Source organism: Magnolia sinica, chromosome 5 (genome assembly GCF_029962835.1).
Source record: "Magnolia sinica isolate HGM2019 chromosome 5, MsV1, whole genome shotgun sequence".
NCBI lineage: Eukaryota > Viridiplantae > Streptophyta > Magnoliopsida > Magnoliales > Magnoliaceae > Magnolia > Magnolia sinica.
Window position 1 is genome coordinate 18163371 of NC_080577.1, and position 22078 is coordinate 18185448.

At 41.2% G+C, this 22078-nt stretch overlaps 1 long non-coding RNA gene across 1 annotated transcript; it reads right to left on the bottom strand.

Annotated features, from left to right (window-relative positions):
• Positions 1-5190: 5190 nt before the first annotated feature.
• On the bottom strand, positions 5191-5810 carry LOC131245622 (uncharacterized). Its single transcript, XR_009170927.1, has 2 exons — positions 5501-5810; positions 5191-5392 (listed from the first exon to the last, which is right to left on the bottom strand). It is a non-coding gene; the product is annotated as an uncharacterized LOC131245622 (long non-coding RNA).
• Between the last annotated feature and the right edge of the window lie 16268 nt (positions 5811-22078).

Sequence of the window (22078 nt, forward strand, 5' to 3'; positions counted from 1 at the left end):
TATAACAAGACATCCATGACCCATATAACATGATAACTGCAATTCATGACAACTACAACCCATATTACATAACAACCACGATCTAGACAACATAACAACCACGACCCATATAACATGGCAATTACGACCCACGTAAACCACGACTCATATAACATGACAACCACGATCCATAACAATTGCAACCCATATAATATGATAGCCACGACCCATATAACATGACAACCACGACCCATATGGGACTCATATGGCAACTACGAGCCATATGGCTACTCCATTACAACCGAGACCCATATAACAGGAAACCACAACCCATATAACAGGACAACCACGACCCATATAACATGATAACTACAACCCATGACAACCACGACCCATATAACAGGACAACCACGACTTATATAACATGATAACTACGACTCATGACAACCACGACCCATACTTCATGACAACCACAACCATTACTGCATTACAATCACCTGATGCGACCTCTGCTACTATACAAATATCGTTAGCACGACTATGGTGTGACTTACACTAACTTAGTGAGTACATAAGATAAATGATATCTATGTATGTCATGTACTAACTTTGATGGATGGTAAGGATCTTATGCGTACCAACTTGGTGAGTATATGGGATAAACGATAGCTACGTATGTTATGTACTAACTTTGATAGACGGTAAGAATCTTATGTGCAAGTCACGCCATCGTCGTGCGTATGTAGCCATATGAGACGTAGTTGGCATATGGGTCATAGTTATCATGTTTTATGGGTCATGGTTGTCATGTTATATGGGTCGTAGTTCTCATTTCCTACTCCCAGATTGCATGACAACTACGACTCATACCTCATGATAGCCACAACCCTTACCACATTACAACCACAACCCTCGTAGTTGTCATGTTATATGGGTCGTGGTTCTCATTTCCTAATCCCAGATTGCATGACAACCACAACTCATGCCTCATGAAAGCCACAACCCTTACCACATTAGAACCATGACCGTCGTGGTTATCATGTTATATGGGTCGTGGTTCTCATTTCCTGCTCCCAGATTGCATGACAACCATGACCATATCTCATGAAAACCACGACCCTTACCACATTACAACCACGACCTTCGTAGTTGTCATGTTATATGGGTCATGGTTCTCATTTTCTGTTCTTAGATTGCATGACAACCACGACCTATACCTTATGAAAACCATAACCCTTACCACATTACAACCACGACCTTCGTGTTTGTCATGTTATATGGGTCGTGGTTCTCATTTCCTGCTCCCAGATTGTATGAGTCACGACCCATACATGCACATAAGATCTTTACCGTCCATCAAAGTTAGAAAAGTAACATGCTCATCCGTACCAAAGCTAGCCTGGTGTTTTTCGAATATGAGATGACTATTGATAGACTGCAGGAGCAGGAAATGCGGGCTATATGGGTCATGATTGTCATAAGGTAAGGGTCGTGGTTGTCATGTTATATGGGTCGTGGTTGTCATGTTATATGGGTCGTGGTTATCATATTATATGGGTCATGGTTGTCATATGAGTCATGGTTTGCATGAGTCGTAGTTGCCATGTTATATGGGTCGTGATTGTCATGTTGTCTGAATTGTGGTTGTGGTTTTTAACGTGTTTACTTCCTTTTCTACCAAACCATTGATACTATAACTTAAGACCCACAATGGGGTGATCCAATCCATCCACCTTGTCAGCTAGCTTGTCGTGGGTCCAAAAAGTCTTAACTTAGGCAGTATTTACTTCTATCCACCTTATCGGCTGATATTTGAGCTTTACCACTAAAATGACACGACAAAAAGGATGGGTGGCATGGATTATGAATGACATGGATGCCTTACTCCTAAAATGACACGACATGGATTATGGACGGTATAGATGAAACACATACATCATGGTGGGGCCCACAGAGCACCGGGAACTAGCCATTGCCCGGTGGCAAGGGAGAGTAGCCAATCCGTCACTTTCTTAGGAGAGTAGTCATTCCATCGATTTAGGATCGCACGACTTCTGAATCAAAGATATGGGCATTTTCGTTTGAAACAATATCCAAAGCTTGTCAGAAGGCCACTCTTAGGATATTTGAAAGGTTAAATCTCATTGTGTAATTTGTCCAAACATCAAGCTCCCTTGCCTTGTGCATTGATGGTGGGTCTTGGTATCATCGGTCAAGTCAATGGCATTTAGGGTCCGTTTGGCCGGACGGATTGGAAGGGATTGGATGGTATTGGAAGGGATTGGAAGATAAATCCCGGGATTGGCCGGGCGTGCCAAACAGAGTCAGTGATCTGATCCCAATCCCATGGATCCTAAGACAATCCACTGACAACATCATTACCTTTAAATCCCATCCAATCCACCCTAATCTGTTCAAATTTGCTTGAGACTTGTTTGGTTCGAGGGATTGGAAGGGATGGGAAGGTTTAATCCCAGGATTGGCCGGGGGTGCCAAACAGACTGGATATAGCAATCCCATGGATCTCAAGACAATCCACTGACAACACCATCATTACCTAGAAATCCATGCCATCCACCCTAATACCATTCAATCCCTTCCAATCCACCCAGCCAAACGGGCCCTTATGTATTTGGGTTGAAATCTCAGGTATAAATTTTCTTTTTCCACCGTTTATAATGTGACTATGCTAGATCCTGGGTGCCAATCAGATCCAACGGTGGTGATTCCATTGGATTACATGGGCCCACTTAGTTTGAACCTTTTGTTGATGGTGGACTGAATGTGACGCTCATACCAGGCAAACTTTTGAGTGCGGCTCGTCTGGGGTGAATGCACAGCAAAATTCATAACCGTCGCTTCTCATTGGTCTGCGTCATCACCAATGCCTCTATCTGGAGACGGGTTGGCTACTCTCCCTGACACCATCCCCGTGGCTGATGGTCGGTGCTCTGTGGGCCCCACCATGATGTATGTGTTTCATCCATTCCGTTCATCTATTTTTACAGATCATTTTAGGGCTTTATAATAAAAATAAGAGGGATATAAATCTTAGGTGGACCACATTAAGGAAAACAATAGTGATTGGATATCCATCACTCATGGGACGAAGAGAGAGTGGGCCAAAAGAGTATGGTACCCCAAAATCCCCCAAAAATTTTCCGTATTCATGTGGAAGCTTTTGCGGGGGGCCCTGTCGGTCGATTTTATAGCTCATTTTAGGAAATGCTGCCAAAAATAAAGTGTATCCAAAACTCAAATGGGCCACACGAGACGAAAAAATCGGGATTTAATAACCACCGTCGAAACATTTATACGGCCACCAAAGTTTTGTATTGGTCTAAGTTTTGGTATTTTCGGTTCATCCCAGTGAAAATGACCTAATAAACAGTTTGGATGGAATATAAACATCAAGGTGGATCCTGGGGAGGTTTCAATGGTAGGCATTCCTTTCCCCACTAGTATGGCCCACTTGAGTTTCGGATCCTCCTCATTTTTGGCCGCGTGTACTAAAATGGGCTCGAAAAACGGATGGACTGGTTGAATTTCTAATAAACATGATGGGGGTCCCACCTTGCATCCCAGTGCAGGAAGTCTTACGCACCTACCATCAATTTTTACCGATAATTCTTATATCACGAGCTCAAAAATAAGACACATCTAAAGCTCAAGTGGACCACATCAAAGAAAGTAGCGGGGATTCAACCACTACCATTGAAACCTCCATAAGGTCCACTGTTAGGTTTGATAGCCATCTAACCTCTTGGTAAGGCCACACAAATATAGGAAAACATAAACACCAGCCCGATCAGAGCATCCTATGGCCTCAAAAAAATTTCAAAAGTGGGCATACGTGTCCAATTCCCACCATTTTTATAGTGTGACCCACTTAAGCCTTGGATCTACCCCAGATTATTTTGTCTTATTCCATAAAATGGTATGGAAGAATGAATGGACAGCATGAATCTGATACATGCATGGTGATGAGGCATACAGAGAAGTTTGACACGTCAACACTCCGGATTTTCTTCTCCTAGCATGTAATGTGCTGCACCAAGAGAGTGGATTAGGTGAGACCCCGGCCTCACCCAAGACAGTGCCACAGTTATTATGGTGCCCACCTGTGTTCTGTATCCACCCTGTCCATTCCTTTTCCAAATAATTTTAGGGCATTAATGGAAAATTAAAGTAGATTTAATTATCTTGTGGATTGCAATTGCTTTGGTTCTATGCTCTTCCATGTTGTGGAGTCTCGAGCATTTCTTGTATTTCCTCGAGCATTTTTGCTTGAATGCCAATCCCATTTTGTATACTTGGAGCCATCATTCTAATGGTCGGATCTTCAATTTTAAAACAATAAAGGAAATGGTTAGGACCATATATTTAGAGGGATTTGATGGGATTTTAAATCCCTTTATATATATATATATATATATATATATATATATATATATATATATATATATGTTTGGCACGATAAGGTAATCAGGAATTTCACCTCAAAGGGGTTTGAAATCCAAGGTGAAACCTAGGATTACATCTAAAATCATTTTAAGAGTTGCATGTATAACATGCGTGTCGCTAGACTACTAATATATTGAGCATATGGCCCACTGATAATATCCCAAAACAATTACATTATCAATTTCATTACTATAATTACTTTAATAAGATAATATGTGCCATACAAACATTGTTCATGTAAATCAACACTAAAAAATTGTTGGAATCACTCGGATGTGATGTGCTTCTGGTCCATCTAAGACTTGGAAACTCATTATTTTGGGGCAAAGTATATATTTCAGCGGGCTTATTATAACCTTTGTGTCAAACATTACATATGTATACTAATTAGAGATATTAAAGTTAATTTAATAATTAAATTCAAATCCTTGTAAATATACTATGCACAACTACTTTTATAGATTATAGGAATTCTAAATCCAGTACACTAAACTCAGCATAAGAATTCCAAATCCAGGCTCCCAAACAGGCCCTAATCCACATCAATCTATCCATTTGTATTGTTGAAAATTAACTTTAGAAAATAAATACTATTTAAAAAATATATATATTGATGGTATTTAAAAATTGTTTTAAACATCTTATTTACCAAACAATTGTGGGGATTTCTTGCTCTCCACTACGAATGGTCATAATCAAGAGGGCTTCAAGGCCATTGATGCAATAGCTACACTCAGAATCCCAAGCTTAAAAGGAAAGGTAAGGTTTACTGGAAAGAAATGGTTCTTAAAAAGATTACATACGCTGAATTGAATTTTGCATACAACCAAAAGGCTTTAGTGATCACAACATGGATTACACTAAGGATGTATTGTTGGAGGCCGTGTGACTTTCGGAGGGGGTGGTAAGTATGGTCGTTTCCACGTGCGAGGCTTGGGAGTGTCCGCCCCTAGTGAACAATGTAATGTTTCAATTAACAGACAGCTAATTAAGAAAAATATGGGAAAGAAAAAGAAAGGAAACCTGACTATTAGTTGGGTGTGGATTAAGTTCTTACCTACTGAAGGCATGACCCCGATGAGCAGTGCAACGGTACATATGACAATAAGAACCAGACGGGCTAAAGAGATTGAGTACTCCATGGTGAAATCCTGCCTTGTGGAGTTACGGGAATGACAAGTCCTTTGTGCATTTATAGCATGGTGGATCAGGAATGAATGGTGATCAGACGTAGGTTTACTTAATTTGATTACATGCGCCCACCTAATTTGAATATTTGGTGGACCTGTGAGTTTTTCTATGCATTGGGCTCTTGGTGTCATGGGTCAAGTCAACGGCATTCATGTTTTCTGTTGAAATATTATGTATGAATTTTCATTTTCTATGTAACCATGTTAGACCCGTAACTATGTTAGACCCAGTAGGGGGCGGATCAAGTCCAACGGTGGTGATCAACATGCTCTCACTTGATTTGAACCTTTGGTTGCAACCGGAGTTTTCTTGTGCATTGATGGTGGGTCTTGGTGTCATCGGTCAAGTCGATGGCATTTATGTCTTTATGTTGAAATCTGAGGTATGAATTTTCTTTTTCCACTATATATGACGTGACTGGTAGATCCAACTGGTTGCCAATCAGGTCCAACGGTGGTGATCAGACACAGATCTACTCCATTGGATTACATGGGCCCACTTGATTTGAACCATTGGTTGAACGAGTACAGTTTTCTTATGCATCGATGGTGTACTGAATATGATGCTCATACAAGCAAACTTTTGAGCGCGGATCGTCCGTGGTGAATGCACACCAAAATTCATTGCCGTCGCTTCTCATTGGTCCGCGTCATCGCCAATGACTACAGCTAACGGGAAACGGATTGGCCACTCCCCTTGACACCAGCCCCGTGGCTGGTGGTCGGTGCTCTGTGGGACCCACCATGATGTATATGTTTCATCCATTTTTAAAGATCATTTTAGGGTTTGATCCTAAAAATGAGAGGTATATATATCTTACGTGGATCACACCAGGTGAAAATAATATTGATTGGATATCCACCATTAAAATCCTCCTAAGGCCCACTGTACTGTTTATTTGACATCCAATCTATTTATTAGGTCATTGAGGCCCAGATGAAGGGAAAAAACAAAAATCAGCTTGATCCAAAACTTTTATGGCCCCCAAAATGTTTTTAATGGTCGAGGCTCATTCAACACTGTTTCTGGTAATATGGTCCAATTGAGAGTGGGATATAGCTCATTTTTGGTCTCGTACTGTAAAGTGATTTGTAAAAATAGATTGACGGCATGGATGAAACACATACATCATTGTGGGCCCTAAGAGCACCGACCATCGGCCATTGGCTGGTGCCAGGGGGAGTAGCCAATCCGTTTCCCAGCCAACGGATGCGGATTGCGTCCTACCCCCACCAGAACGGTAATCCGTCCAGGCAGAGCTCCGTGGATCCCACAGTGATGTAAGTGTTTTATCCACGCAATTAATCATTTTTTCCAAATCATTTTAATGTATGATGCAAAATATAGGCAGGTATAAGTCTTAAGTGGGCTATAAAGTGGGGATTGAACGCCCACCGTTAAAAAGTTCTTAGGAGCTGGATAAGTTTAGGATCAAGCTTATATTTGTGTTTTCACCTCATCCACGCCTACATGACCTTATTAATAGATTGGATGGTAAAAAAACATCACAGTGGCCCTAATACAGGTTTCAACTGTGGGTGTCATAATCACTGCAGCTTCCTTTGGTGTGGTCCACTGGGTGTCATAATCACTGCAGCTTCCTAGCAATAACGTAATGTTTCGATTAAAAAGCTACTAATTAAAAAGAAATACTGACTTTTACTTGAGTAGATCGTACGGTGTGGATTGAGTGCTTACGTAGAGAAGCCATGGCCCCGATGAGCAGTGCAACGGTATAGATGACAATAAGAAGCAGACGGGCTAGAGAGATTGAGTACTCCACGGTGAAATCCTGCCTTGTGGAGTGATGAGAATGGCAAGTCCTTTGTCATTTATGGCACGATGGATCAGGGATGAACGGTGGTGATCAGATGTAGGTTTACTTGATTTGATTATATGGGCCTGCGTGATTTGAACCTTTGGTTGCACCAGACAGTTTTTCTGTGCATTGGGCTCTTGGGGTCATGGGTCAAGCCAATGGCATTTATGTTTTATGTTGAAATATCATGTATGAATTTTCATTTTCCATCGTATATGATGTGACTAAGTTAGACCCAGTAGGGTGCTGATCAAGTCCAACGGTGGTGATTAGATGCACATCTACTCGATTGGATTACATGGGCCCACTTGATTTGAACCTTTGGTTGCACCGCTAGTTTTCTTGTGGGATTTTGACCATAATGGCCTCAACGGTTGTGTAAATTATCCAACAAGATTCAACCTTTCAAATATGAGTGGCTTTTTAACAAGCTTTCGTAAATTACTTGGACCAAAATGCCTTTGTCCTTATTTCAGTAGTTGTACGGTTTTTTAGAGAATAAGAAGTTATGTCGTATTTAATTGCAAGAAAGTGATGAATACAGAACTCTTTTTTGCGCGTGAACAAAGACTAAAGTAGTGGGACCCACACTGATGTTTGCGTATAATCCATGCCGCCCATCCTTTTTGTCGTGTCATTTTAGGGCTAGGGCCCAAATATCAACCTTAGCCAGAGCTCATGTGAGCCACATAATAGAAAATAATGGTGATAATGATAACCACTGTTGAAACTTTCCAAGCTCATTGTAATGCTTGTTAGAAGTCGACATTTCCTAAGTCAGGATTTTTTGAGCCCACGGATAGTAGGCCGACAAAGTAGACGAAATGGATCACCCCATTGTGGGCCTTAGGCCATGTCATTTTAGGGGTAAGACCAAAATATCAGCCTGATCCAGCACTCATGTGGGCCAGAAAATAGAAAATAATAGTTGGTTGTATGTGTATGATCTATGTCGTCCATCCTTTTTGGGCCCACGGCGAGCTGACAGACAAGGTGGATGGAACGGATCACCCCATTGTGGGCCTTAGGCTATTGTATCAATGACTATCCTTTCATTTGGTAGTAAAGGAAGTGAACATGCAACCGCGACCCATATAACATGACAACCATGACCCATATAACATGACAACCATGACCCATATAACATGATAACTACGATTTAATGCAACTACAACCCATATAACATGACAACCATGATCTAGGCAACATGACAAGCACGACCATTATAACATGGCAACTACGACCCATATAACATGACAACCACGACCCTTATAACATGACAACCCCGATCTATGATAAATACAACTCATATAACATGATAACCATGACCCATATAACATGACAACTACAACCCTGGCAAACCACAACACATATGACAACTCCATTACAATCGCGACCCATATAATAGGACAACCATGATCCATATAACATGATAACTACGACTCATGACAACCATGACCCATACCTTATGACAATTACAACCCTTACCGGATTACAACCACCCGATATGACCTATGCTACTATATAAATATCATTTGCACGACTATGGTGTGACTTGCATAAACTTGGTGAGTACATAGGATAAATGATATTTACATATGTCATGTACTAACTTTGATGGATGGTAAGGATCTTATGTGCACCAACTTGGTGAGTACATGAGATAAACGATATCTACCTATGTCATGTACTAACTTTGATGGACGGTAAGGATCTTATGTGCAAGTCACACCATCGTCGTGCGTATGTAGCCATATGGAACATAGTTGGCATATAGGTCATAGTTATCATGTTTTATGAGTCGTAGTTGTCATGTTATATGGGTCGTAGTTTTCATTTCCTACTCTCAATTGCATGACAACCACGACCCGTATCTCATAATAACCACGACCCTTACCATATTACAACCATGACCCTCGTAGTTGTCATGTTATATGGGCCGTGGTTCTCATTTTCTACTCCCAGATTGCATGACAACCACGACCCATACCTCATGAAAACCACGACCCTTACCACATTAGAACCACGACCTTCGTGGTTGTCATATTATATGGGTCGTGGTTCTCATTTCCTGCTCCCAGATTGCATGATAACCATGACCCATTCCTCATGAAAACCATGACCCTCATAGTTGTTATGTTATATGGGTCGTGGTTCTCATTTTTTGCTCCCAGATTGCATGACAATCATGACTCATACCTCATGAAAACCACGACCCTTACCACAGTACAACCACGACCGTGGTTGTCATGTTATATGGGTCGTGGTTCTCATTTTCTGCTTCCAGATTGTATGACAACCACAACCTTTACCTCATGACAACCACGACCTTTACTACATTAGAACCATGGCCCTCGTGATTGTCATGTTATATGGGTTGTGGTTCTCATTTTTTGCTCCTAGATTGAATGACAACCATAACCCATACATGCACATAAGATTTTTACCATCCATCAAAGTTAAAAAAAGTAACATGCCTATCCATATCAAAAATAGCTTAGTGGTTTTCGAATATGAGATGACTATTGATAGACTGCAGGAGCAGGAAATGTAGGCTATATGAGTCATGGTTGTCATAAGGTGAGGGTCGTGGTTGTCATGTTATATGGGTCGTGGTTGTCATGTTATATGGCCGTGGTTGTCATATTATATGGGTATTGGTTGTCATATTATATGCGTCATGGTTGTTATGTTATATGGATCGTGGTTTGCATGAGTCGTAGTTGTCATGTTATATGAGTCGTGGTTGTCATGTTGCCTGAATTGTGGTTATGGTTTTCAACGTATTCACTTCCTTTTCTATCAAACCATTGGTACCATAACTTAAGACCCACAATGGGTTGATCCAATCCATCCACCCTGTCGACTAGGTTGCTGTTGGCCCAAAAAGTGACTTGGGCAGTATCCACTTCTATCCACCTTGTCGGTTGATATTTGGGCCTTACCACTAAAATAACACGGCAAAAAGGATGGGCGGCATGGATTATGGACGGCATGGATGAAACACATACATCATGGTGGGGCCCACAGAGCACCGAGCACTAGCCATTGCCTGGTGGCAAGGGGGAGTAGCCAATCCGTCACTTTCTTAGGAGAGTAGTCATTCCATCTATTTAGGATCGTATGACTTCTGAACCAAGGATAGGGGCATTTTTATCCGAAACAATATCCAAAGCTTGTCATAACGCCCCTCTTAGAATATTTGAAAGGTTGAATCTAGTTAGGTAATTTGTCCAAAGTCCAGGTTTAGTAAGGTCAAAATCCCTTTCCTTGTGCATTGATGGTGGGTCTTGGTGTCATCGGTCAAGTCAACGGCATTTATGTTTTTGCGTTGAAAACTCTGTATGAATTTTCTTTTTCCACCGTTTAAGATGTGACTATGCTAGATTCAACTGGGTGCCAATCAGATCCAACGGTGGTGATTCCATTGGATTACATCGGCCCACTTAGTTTGAACCTTTTGTTGATGATGGACTGAATATGACGCTCATACAAGGCAAACTTTTGAGTGCGGCTCGTCTGTGGTGAATGCGGGTGCGGATTGGATACTGACAAGGTCAGTAGCCAAATCGCTACTGAAGTGACGTCACCAAGCTATGTGGACCCCATCACGATGCATGTGTTGTATCCATGCCGTCCAACCATTTATAGAGATCGTTTTATGGCATTAAAAACAGAATGAGATAATCTAAAATTCAACCGGACCCACTACAGAAAACCGTGAGAGCCATCACACCCACCGTTGAAACATTTATAGGGCCCACAGTGATGTATTTTTGAGATCCATCCTTTTCATAAGTTAACATATAGATAGATGAAGTGAAAACAAAAATATCAGCTTCATCAGAAACTATTGTGGCCCCTAAGAAGTTTTGAACGGTGGATGTCACAGTCCCCACTATTTTCTATGGTGGGATCCACTTGAACTTTAGATCTATATCATTCTCTTTGTAATGACATAAAACCATCTCTAAAAATGGTTGGACGGTATGGATACAACACATGTATCATGGTGGGGTCCACAGAGCTAGGTGACGTCACTTCAGTAGCGATTTGGCTACTGAATGCACAGCAAAACTCATAACCGTCGCTTCTCATTGGTCTGCGTCATCACTAATGACTCCAGCTAACGGAAGCGGATTGAGATCTCACCATGGGAAACAGTGTGAATTGAAATTCTACCGTTGAAAATTTGTCGGGCCCACAGAATTTTTGGATCAATCTGATATTTGTGTTTTCCCTTCATCCATGTATGTATGATCTTATAAACAGGTTGGATGACAAATAAGCATCACCGTTGGCCCTAGCAAGATTTCAACGGTGGAAGTCTTAATTCCCCTGTTTCCTTTGTTGTGGTCCAGTTGACCTTTGGGCATGCTTGTATTTTACACTCAACCACTAAAATGATATGTAAAAACGGATGGACGGCGTGGTTAACCTACATACGTTCATAGTAGGCCCAACTGACTTTACTCAGTGCGATAAAAGCGCAATCCTATTTCCCAGCTAACAAGATAGGGGACGCGGATTCCCCGCGGAAGCCTTTCGCAGGAACATCCTGTGAACTTTGGGTGGGGCCCACTGTGATGTTTTTGAGAAAGCAACTCCGTCCATCCGTTTTTATAGCTCATTTTAGGACATGCTGCCAAAAATAAAGTGTAGCCAAAACTCAAATGAGCCACATAAGAGGAGTCTAATTTTTGGTATTTTTATTTCATCCCGTGAAAATGACCTAATAAACGGTTTGGATGGAATATAAACTACAAGGTGGATCCTAGGAAGATTTCAACGGCAGGCATTCCTTTCCACACTAGTATGGCCCACTTGAGTTTTGGATCCTCCTCATTTTTGGCCGCGTGTACTAAAACGGGTTCAAAAAACGGATGGACTGGTTAGATTTAGGGCCCGTTTGACCGGGGAGATTGGATGGGATTAAAGTGGATTGCACGTATTTCAAGGTAATGATACCGCATCAGTGGATTGGTGCAAAAACTACGGAATTGCTATATCCGATCTGTTTGGCACGCCCGGCCAATCTCAGATTTAAACCTTCCAATCTTTTTCAAATCCCTTGAACCAAACACGTCCAGGAAATTTTGAAGGAATTAGGGTGGATTGGATGGGATTTAAAGGTAATGATGGTGATGTCAGTGGATTGTCTTAAGATCCATGGGATTGCTAAACCCGGGATCCCATGTCTGTTTGGTATGCCTCGCCAATCCTGGGATCTATCTTCCAATCCCATCCAATCCGAACGGGCCCTAATAAACATGATGGAGTACCCACCTTACATCCCAGTGCAAGAACTTTCTGTGAAAGTCTCATGCAACTACCGACAATTTTTACTGATCATTCTTATATCACGAGCTCCAAAATAAGACACATCTAAAGCTCCAGTGGACCACATCAAAGAAAGTAGCAGGGATTCAACCACTACCATTGAACCTTGGGCAAGGTCCACTGTTAGGTTTAATTGCCATCTAACCTTTTTGTAAGGCCACACAAATATAGGAAAACATAAATATTGGCTTGATCAGAGCACCGTGTGGCCTCAAAAGAATTTCAAAAGTAGGCATACGTGTCCAATTCCCACTATTTCTATAGTGTGACCCACTTAAGCCTTAGATCTACCCCAGATTTTTTTGTCTCATTCCATAAAATGGTATGGAAGAATGGATGGACAGCATGAATCTGATACATGCATCGTGACGAGGCATACAGTGAAGTTTGACATGTCAACACTTCAGATTTTCTTCTCTTACTATGTAATGTGCTGCACACCCGGCCTCACCCAAGACAGTGCCGCACTTATTACGGTGCCCACCTTAACTTGTGTGTTCTGTATCCACCCTGTCCATTCCTTTTCCAAATAAGTTTAGGGCATTAATGGAAAATTAAAGTGCATTTAATTATCTTGTGGATTGGAATTGCTCTGGTTCTAAGCCCTTCAAGGTTGTGGAATCTCAAGATCTCGAGCTTTTCTAGTATTTCTCCGAGCATTTTTGCTTGGATGCCAATCCCATTTTGTATACTTGGAGCCATCATTCTAATCGGCGGATCTTTAATTTTAAAACAATAAAGGAAATGGTTGGGACCATAGATTTAGAGGGATTTGATGGGATTTTAAATCCCTTTTTATATATATATATATATATATATATATATATATATATATATATATATATATATATTTATTTATTTATTTATTTACGTTTGGCACCATAAAGTAATTGAGAATTTTACATCAAAAAGATTTCAAATCCAAGGTGGAAAGTAGGATTACATCTAAAATCATTTTAAAAGTTGCATGTGTAACATGCGTGTCACTAGACTACTAATATATTGAGCATATGACCTACTAATAATATTCCAAAACAGTTACATTATCAATTTCTTTACTATAATTGCTTTAATGAGATAATATGCACCATACAAACATTGTCCATGTAAATCAACACTTAAAAATTGTTAGTTAGTCACTCAGATGTGATCCCGTGCTTGTGATCCATCTGAGACTTGGAATTTCATCATTTTCGGACAAAGTATATATTTCAACGGGATTGTGTCAAACATTACATATATATACTAATTAGAGATATTAAAGTTAATTTAATAATTAAATTCAAATCCTTGCAAATATACCATGCACAACTACTTTTGAATTATAGGAATTCTAAATCCAAGGTACTAAACACAGCATAAGTAATCCAAATCCAGGCTCCCAAATAGGCCCTAATCCACCTCAATATTTCCATTTGTATTGTTGAAAATTCACTTTAGAAAATAAATACTATTTTTTTTTAAAAATATTGATGGTATTTAAAAATTGTTTTAAACATCTTATTTACGAAACAATTGTGGGGATTTCTTGGTCTCCACCACGAATGGTCAGAATCAAGAGGGCTGCACGGTCATTGATGCAATAGCTATGGTAAGGAAAGGTAAGGTTTAATAGAAAAAAATAGTTCTTAAAAAGATTACATAAGTGAATTGAATTTTGCATACAACCAAAAGGCTTTGGTGATCACACCATGGACGACACTAGGTATTTATTGTTGGAGACCGTCTGACTTTCGGAGGGGGTGGACGGTATGGTCGCAGCACTTTGTAATTGCGCGCCCCTAGCGAACAAAGTAATGTTTCCATTAACAAACTGCTAATTAAGAAAAATAAGGGGAAGAAAAAGGAACGAAATCTGACTATTACTTGAGATTTATGGGTGTCGATTACGTTCTTACCTTCGGAAGGCATGGCCCCGATGAGCAGTGCAACAGTACATATGACAATAAGAACCAGACGGGCTAGAGAGATTGAGTATTCCATGGCGAAATCCTGCCTTGCGGAGTTATGGGAATGACAAGTCCTTTGTGCATTTATAGCATGGTGGATCAGGGATGAATAGTGGTGATTTACTTGATTTGATTACATGCGCCCACGGGATTTGAACATTTGCTTGCACCGGAGGGTTTTTCTATGCATTGGGCTCTTGGTGTCATGGGTCAAGTCACCGGCATTTATGGTTTTTTGTTGAAATATCATGTATGAATTTTCATTTTCCGCCATATATGATGTAACTATGTTAGACCCAGTAGGGTGCGGATCAAGTCCAACGGTGGTGATCGACATGGGCCCACTTGATTTGTACCTTTGGTTGCAACCGTAGTTTTCTTGTGCATTGATGGTGGGTCTTGGTGTCATCGGTCAAGTCAATGGTATTTATGTCTTTAAGAGGTATGAATTTTCTTTTTACACCATATATGATGTGACTGTTAGATTCAACTGGGGGCCAATCAGGTCCAACGGTGGTGATCAGACACAGATCTACTCCATTGGATTACATGGGCCCACTTGATTTGAACCTTTGGTTGAACGAGTACAGTTTTCTTATGCATGGATGGTCTACTGATTCACTGAATATGATGCTCATACAAGTCAAACTTTTGAGCGCGGATCGTCTGTGGTGAATGCACAGCAAAATTCATTTGCCGTCGCTTGTCATTGGACCGCGCCATCGCCCATGACTCCAGCTAACGGACGCGGATTGCGTCCTACCCATGCCCAGGGCTCTGTGGGGTCCACAGTGATGTAAGTATTTTATCCAGTCCGTTAATCGTTTTTCTCGGATCATTTCAAGGTATGGTCCAAAGTATTAGGCAGGTATAAGTCTTAAGTACACCACAAAGTAGGGATAGAACGCCCACCATTAAAAAGTTCTTGGGAGCCGGAGAAGTTTCGGATCAAGCTTATATTTGTGTTTTCACTTCATCCACCTCTACATGACCTTATTAATAAGTTGGATGGTAAAAAAACATCACAGTGGCCCTCATAAAGGTTTCAACGTTGGGTGTCATTATCACTGCAGCTTCCTTTGGTGTGGTCCACTGGAGATGTGGACCTGCTTTGTTCTTTAATTCATTACTTAAAATGGTCTAATAAAAGCGATTAACGGCATGGATAAAATACTTAATCACCCAGGCGTGGGTAGGACGCAATCGGCGTCCCCAGCTCAAGGAATCTGGGTGGGGCCACTGCAATGTTTTTGAGAAAGCCACTCCGTCCATCCGTTTTTCGAGCTTATTTTGGGATACGCTGCCAAAAATAAGGTGTATCTAAAACTCAAATGGGCCACAAAGAGGAAACAGTCGGGATTTAGTAATCACCGTTGAAACAATTGTATGGACACAAAAGTTTTGTATTGGTCTAATTTTTAGTATTTTCACTTCATCCCAGTAAAAATGACCTAATAAACGGTTTGGATGGAATATAAACATCAAGGTGGAGCCTTGGAAGGTTTCAATGGTAGGCATTCGTTTCCCCGCTGCTTCATCTCGCATGGCCCACTTGTGTTTTGGATCCTCTTCATTTTTGGCCGCATGTACTAAAATGGGCTCGAAAAACGGATAGACTGGTGGGATTTCTAATAAACATCACCGTAGACTCACCTTGCATCCCACAGCAGGAACTTAAATCCACACCTACCATCAATTTTTACATATCATTCTAGATCATGAGCTAAAAAATAAGGCACATCTAAAGCTCAACTAGACCACATCAAAGAGAGTAGCCCGGGTTGAACAACTACTATTGAAACCTTCCTAAGGTCCACTGTTGGGTTTAATTGCCATCTAACCTCCTTGTCAGGCTACTCAGACATAAAGAGAAATCATAAATATCATCTTGATTAGAGCATTTTGTAGGCTAAAAAAAATTTCGGAAGTAGGCATACGTGTCCAACTCCCACTATTTATATAGTGTGGCCCACTTAAGCCTTGGTTCTACCCTGGATTTATTTTCTCTCATTCGTTGTAATGAGACATACAGAAGTTCAACATGTCAACACTACAGATTTACTTCTCCTAACATGTAATGTGCTCCAGCACGGGAGTGGATTAGTTGAGACCACGACCTCACCCAAGATAGTGTGGCACTTACATGGTGCCCACCTTAATTTGTGTGTTCTGTATCCACCCAGTCCATTCGTTTTTCCAAATAATTTTAGGGCATTAATGGAAAATTAAAGTAGAATTAATTATCAGGTGGATTGGAAAAGTGCTTTGGTTGTATGCTCTTCAAGGCTGTAGAATCTTCCAGAGCTTTTCTAGTATTTCCTAGCATTTTTGCCTGGATGCCAATCCCATTTTGTATACTTGGAGTCATCGTTCTAATTGTCAATCTTTAATTTTCAAACAATAAAGGGAATGGTTGAGACCATAGATTTAGAGGGATTTGATGGGATTTTAAATCCCTATACATATATGTGTGTGTGTGTGTGTTTGGCACCATAAAGTAATTGGAAATTTCACCTCAAAGAGGTTTGAAATCCAAGGTGGAACCTATGATTACATCTAAAATCATTTTAAGAGTTGCATGTGTAACATTGTGTCACTAGACTACTAACATATTGAGCATATGACCCAGTGATAACATCCTAAAACAATTACATTATCAATTTCATTACTATAATTACTTTAATAAGATAATATGTGCCATACAAACATTGTCCATGTAAATCAACACTTAAAAATTGTTGGTTAGTCACTTAGATGTGATCTTGTGCTTGTGGTTCATTTAAGGCTTGGAATTTCATCATTTTTGGGCAAAGTATATATTTCAATGGGCTTATTATAACCATTGTGTCAAACATTACATATGTATACTAATTAAAAATATTAAAGTTAATTTAATAATTAAATACAAATCCTTGTAAATATACTATGCACAATTACTTTTTGATTATAGGAATTCTAAATCTAGTGTCACACCCCAAACTCGGAAACCAGGCTTACAAAATTTTCAATTGCCGAATCCGGTGCCGATAGCCTCCGTAGTACCCCATTCTCGGCTCCCAGTGCCCATATACCAGGTTCTGATCCTAGAATCCTATAAGGAGAATTTTTCAATGTACATTTATCTCGTAAGAAGCATAACCAGAAGTTTATCCAAATTACAAAGGCAACATCATCATCACATATCCACTAATATAAACATTTGAATACAATGCTGAAAGAGAAATACATATGTCAAAAATTTAAATATCCAGAAGACCCCTGCACGCTCCAAGCTCAACGCTGCTGCAACCTAACGCCACCTGCACGCATCTATCATGCATAAGCTTATAGAAAGCTTAGAGGGTGATGAAAGTGTGTGTAAGGTAAGTGCCAAGTATACAATAAAGCCTATAAATCATATATCATCGGAATAACTGAAAATACTGACAAGATCATGAATCATACGATATTAAAGTAAACAGAAATATACTGATAAGTCCTTGAGTCATATAATATTAGAATACGCAATGCAGATCATAATGAGCCAAATATCATATACTGTAGATGCAATGCAATATGCAGATCCTGCCAAGTCCGTCTAAGCCATATAAGTGAAGAAACGTAACAATCCAAAATGTCATATGCCGTGGATGACATGTAATATGCGATGTGAATGAAATGACCAAGCTGGAGTGAAGTCGGGATGATAGTACATAGTATCGCGGGCTACAGAGTCCATCACAAGGAAATTCTATTCAAACCAGTCCCATACCTAAATTTGGATAGTCAAACACAATGTGGTAAACTCTTAATCTCAGGTAAGTCGCGCGTCCAACCGAAATCCTGGCCATGCGAATGTACATAACAATTAGTTGCGCACCACCAGCCCAAGTGGATAGTAAATGAATGAATGAATGAGTATATAACTCCTGCTCAGTAGCCTACCAACCACTGGTAGCTCGCCTAGGCCTCAAGTCCGCACACATCACACCCGCCCACATCAGAGTCCGCCCACGTGCGCCCGCCCACATGTGCAACAGTGATGGGGTGCCATAATATCATGTCAGTCCTCATATCAAGTCCACATATCAGTACGGTTCGTCTCTGGGGAATCATCGGGACCTATTACACTCCACACTGACTGTCGCCTCCCTAGCCGCACAGCCCAGCGAGTGGAAGAGACTACACTATCCGCCTGACCAGTAGTTTGCCAATACTTACCCGGCTCGTTGATAGTGGACTCATTTGCGAGCTAGTCAAACTTAGCCTAACTTACAGCCCCCTCACTTGGATGGATAAGGCCACACTCTCTCCCAACCGACCACCACACAGTGGGAAGCGCAGCTTACTGGTATTCAGTACTCAGGCGCTCATGTATCCACTTGGTCTAGACGTTGGGGCGTCTCTTGCCTCTGAGGTTCTGAGACTTTCACCTAAGGACATCGTAAGTACCCACAGTGCTAGAACTAAGTATTTTCGGAGTCCCATTTGGTCATCCACGATGTGCCTGTGGAGGCCACGACCCTGATATCGCTAGGGCGTATAATGATCATGTCACATATATACAAGATGCATGAATCACATTGTCCAGTCATGCAGCAATCCTGCGCGTATTGCGCGCTCATGTGGGTAACTCCTATCGGTGAGTCCCATGAATTGTCTGCCTAATGGCATATGCTATGATCACTCACTACTCAAATCAAGCATACATATGATGCGTATGGGTATGAATCATGGGATTATACTAAGCATGTTATATAGTAATGAACTATCCTCACAACGAAGGTGAGCCTAGACAACCACCACACAACAGGTATAGGCTTATCAATGGGCCTTAGGGTAAGTTATAATGCGGACATTTAACCAACATTATACTTACAATGTGGGCGCCAAACCATCATTGCTTCCAAGGCATAGCTCACTATAAAGGTCAACACAGAAACCACGTTGGAATCACATTACAATGGGTCTTATGTACATCCCATTGGGCCTCGACCTATGGGCCTCCAATACATCTAATGGGCCTCATAACATGGGTCTCATATATATCAAGGTGGGCCTCAACAGACGGCCACAAATACATCAAGATGGGCCTCAACGGACGGCCATAAATACATCAAGATGGGCCTCAATAAACGACCATAAATACATTAAGATGGGCCTTAACGGACGGGCCACAAAAACATTAAAATGGGCCCTCATATGGCAAGTGGGCCACATCACATGGGCCGCGTTATATGGGTCGCACCAATGGGCCTCATGTATATCCAATGGGCCTCACAAACTACATCATTCATATATATGCTTAAGATCAACTTAGAGCATAAAGAAAATAAATCATATTGAAAGGTTATTTGGACCGCATTCCAAGTATAAGTGGCGATAATGATTTCCACCATTAAAATCCCCAAGGCCCACCATAACATTTCATTTCCATCTAAGCAGCTGATAAGGTCACACGAACCTAATAAAAATAAATAAATAAATGTTACAGTTATCTAAAACCTCTGGACTAGGGGAGTGTCAATGGTAGACATTCAATTCACCACTGTTACCAGCAGTGGCCCATCAGATAACTAAATTCTTCTCATTGTGCCTCAAGCCTCAAGCCTCAAGCCTCAAGGCAAGTTTGCCAATTGGATGGACGATTTAGACGTAACACATACATCAAAGGTGGGGTCCACTTCCAGCAGTCCAGCAAAATGGCTGGACGGCATTGATAAAACACATACATCATTGGGTCCCACGTGGGGCCCACCATAATGTTTTATTTCCATCCAATCTGTTAATAAGGTCGCGTAGACCCAAATGAGGAGGAAAAACAAATTTCATAGTGATTTAAAACTTCTGAGACAACCCAAAAGGGTTTCAATGGTAGTCGTCCAATCCCACTGTTTCCTATGACGTGGGCCACCCGAGCTCCACATACGGCTGATTTTTGGGGGGCCCACTGTCCCAAAGGGGACCCAACAAATGCACGGTGTTGATGATCAACACACCTCACAGTGGGGCCCACGGCTGGGACGTGGGTCCTTGCCCGTTCACGCCAGAGCGCAGGACGCCCTGCGCGTCCTCAGGACGGTCAAATCAACAGGTGCTATTGCTGCTTCTTTTATTTTTATTTTTAAAACAAAGTTGTTTTCCTGTGGTTTTTCATAGGTAGGGCCCGCATCAGGGGAATCCGACCCAACCATTAGATTTCATGGCTCAAGACAGACCCATCAAGCCCAACATTCGAGGTATTTTGACGTGTAGAAACATTAGGTGGATTTCAATAGTAGAAAACATTGTTTGCTATGCTATGGCCCACCAAAAAATTGAATTAGCTTCATTTTTCGGCTCGACGCCTAAAATGAGTTAGGAAATAGGATGGACGGAGAGGATTATATTTATACATCAGGATCGGGCCTACATGAGCGGCCCTTCCAAAAAGCTTTGAACTAAAGCTAATATTTGTGTTTTCAGTTAACGTCCAGCATCCCTGGACGCTGGATGGTTTGGGCACACCACGTGTAAAAGGTGAGCCCTGCTCAGGTGGGCCACCAAATGGTGGATGGTGTGGATACGACACATATATAAAGTGGGCCCCACCTACAGATGGCTTGGATAAAATACATGCTTCATAGTGGGGTCCATCCAAGTGGGCCACACGGCCACATCATCACATACAATAGGAAAAAAAATGAAAGACAGAGGAAGAGAGAGAGAGAAAGAAAGAGATCGAGTGATGGAGGGACCCCGGCACTATGGGACCTCCCTTCCATGGTTTACAACATACATTAAGTGGGTCCCCATTACATGTGGGCTCACCAAATCAAAAATCAACGGTGGAGATTACTTCTCCACCAAAATGGAAGGTCTAGATGACCTCTTTAAATCTTAGAAAAGTAAACATTATGATGGCGTCTATGGATAATGGCCCCATCATAGAATGATCATGTGAATTAAGGTGGCCCATCGGCCACACCTAGGGTCCAAAGTGAGATCCATACCATCCGGTAGGCCTCACTTGACCCATCATCTAAAAATGAAATCTAAGCCTATAAAAGCACCCACCGTTTGATCTTCTTGGTCCAATGGAACGCTGGTCTCCTTGTATCTCACTTTGATGGAAGGTGATGAGAGATGAAGGGATAGGATGAAGGATTTTGGGGTGGGAAGTGGGCCACACACATGCACTCTTTTCTCACTTGGGATGGCTTGGACGTCCACCACTTTTACTTGGAATTTTTTGTTGCTTGGAAAATGTGTTGAGAAAGAGAGAGAGAAAGGTAGTTGTAAGAGAGAAGTGATGGGTATGAGTGATGGATGTGAGGTGATAGTTATACTTGACATGTATGGGTGTGTAAGAGAGAGG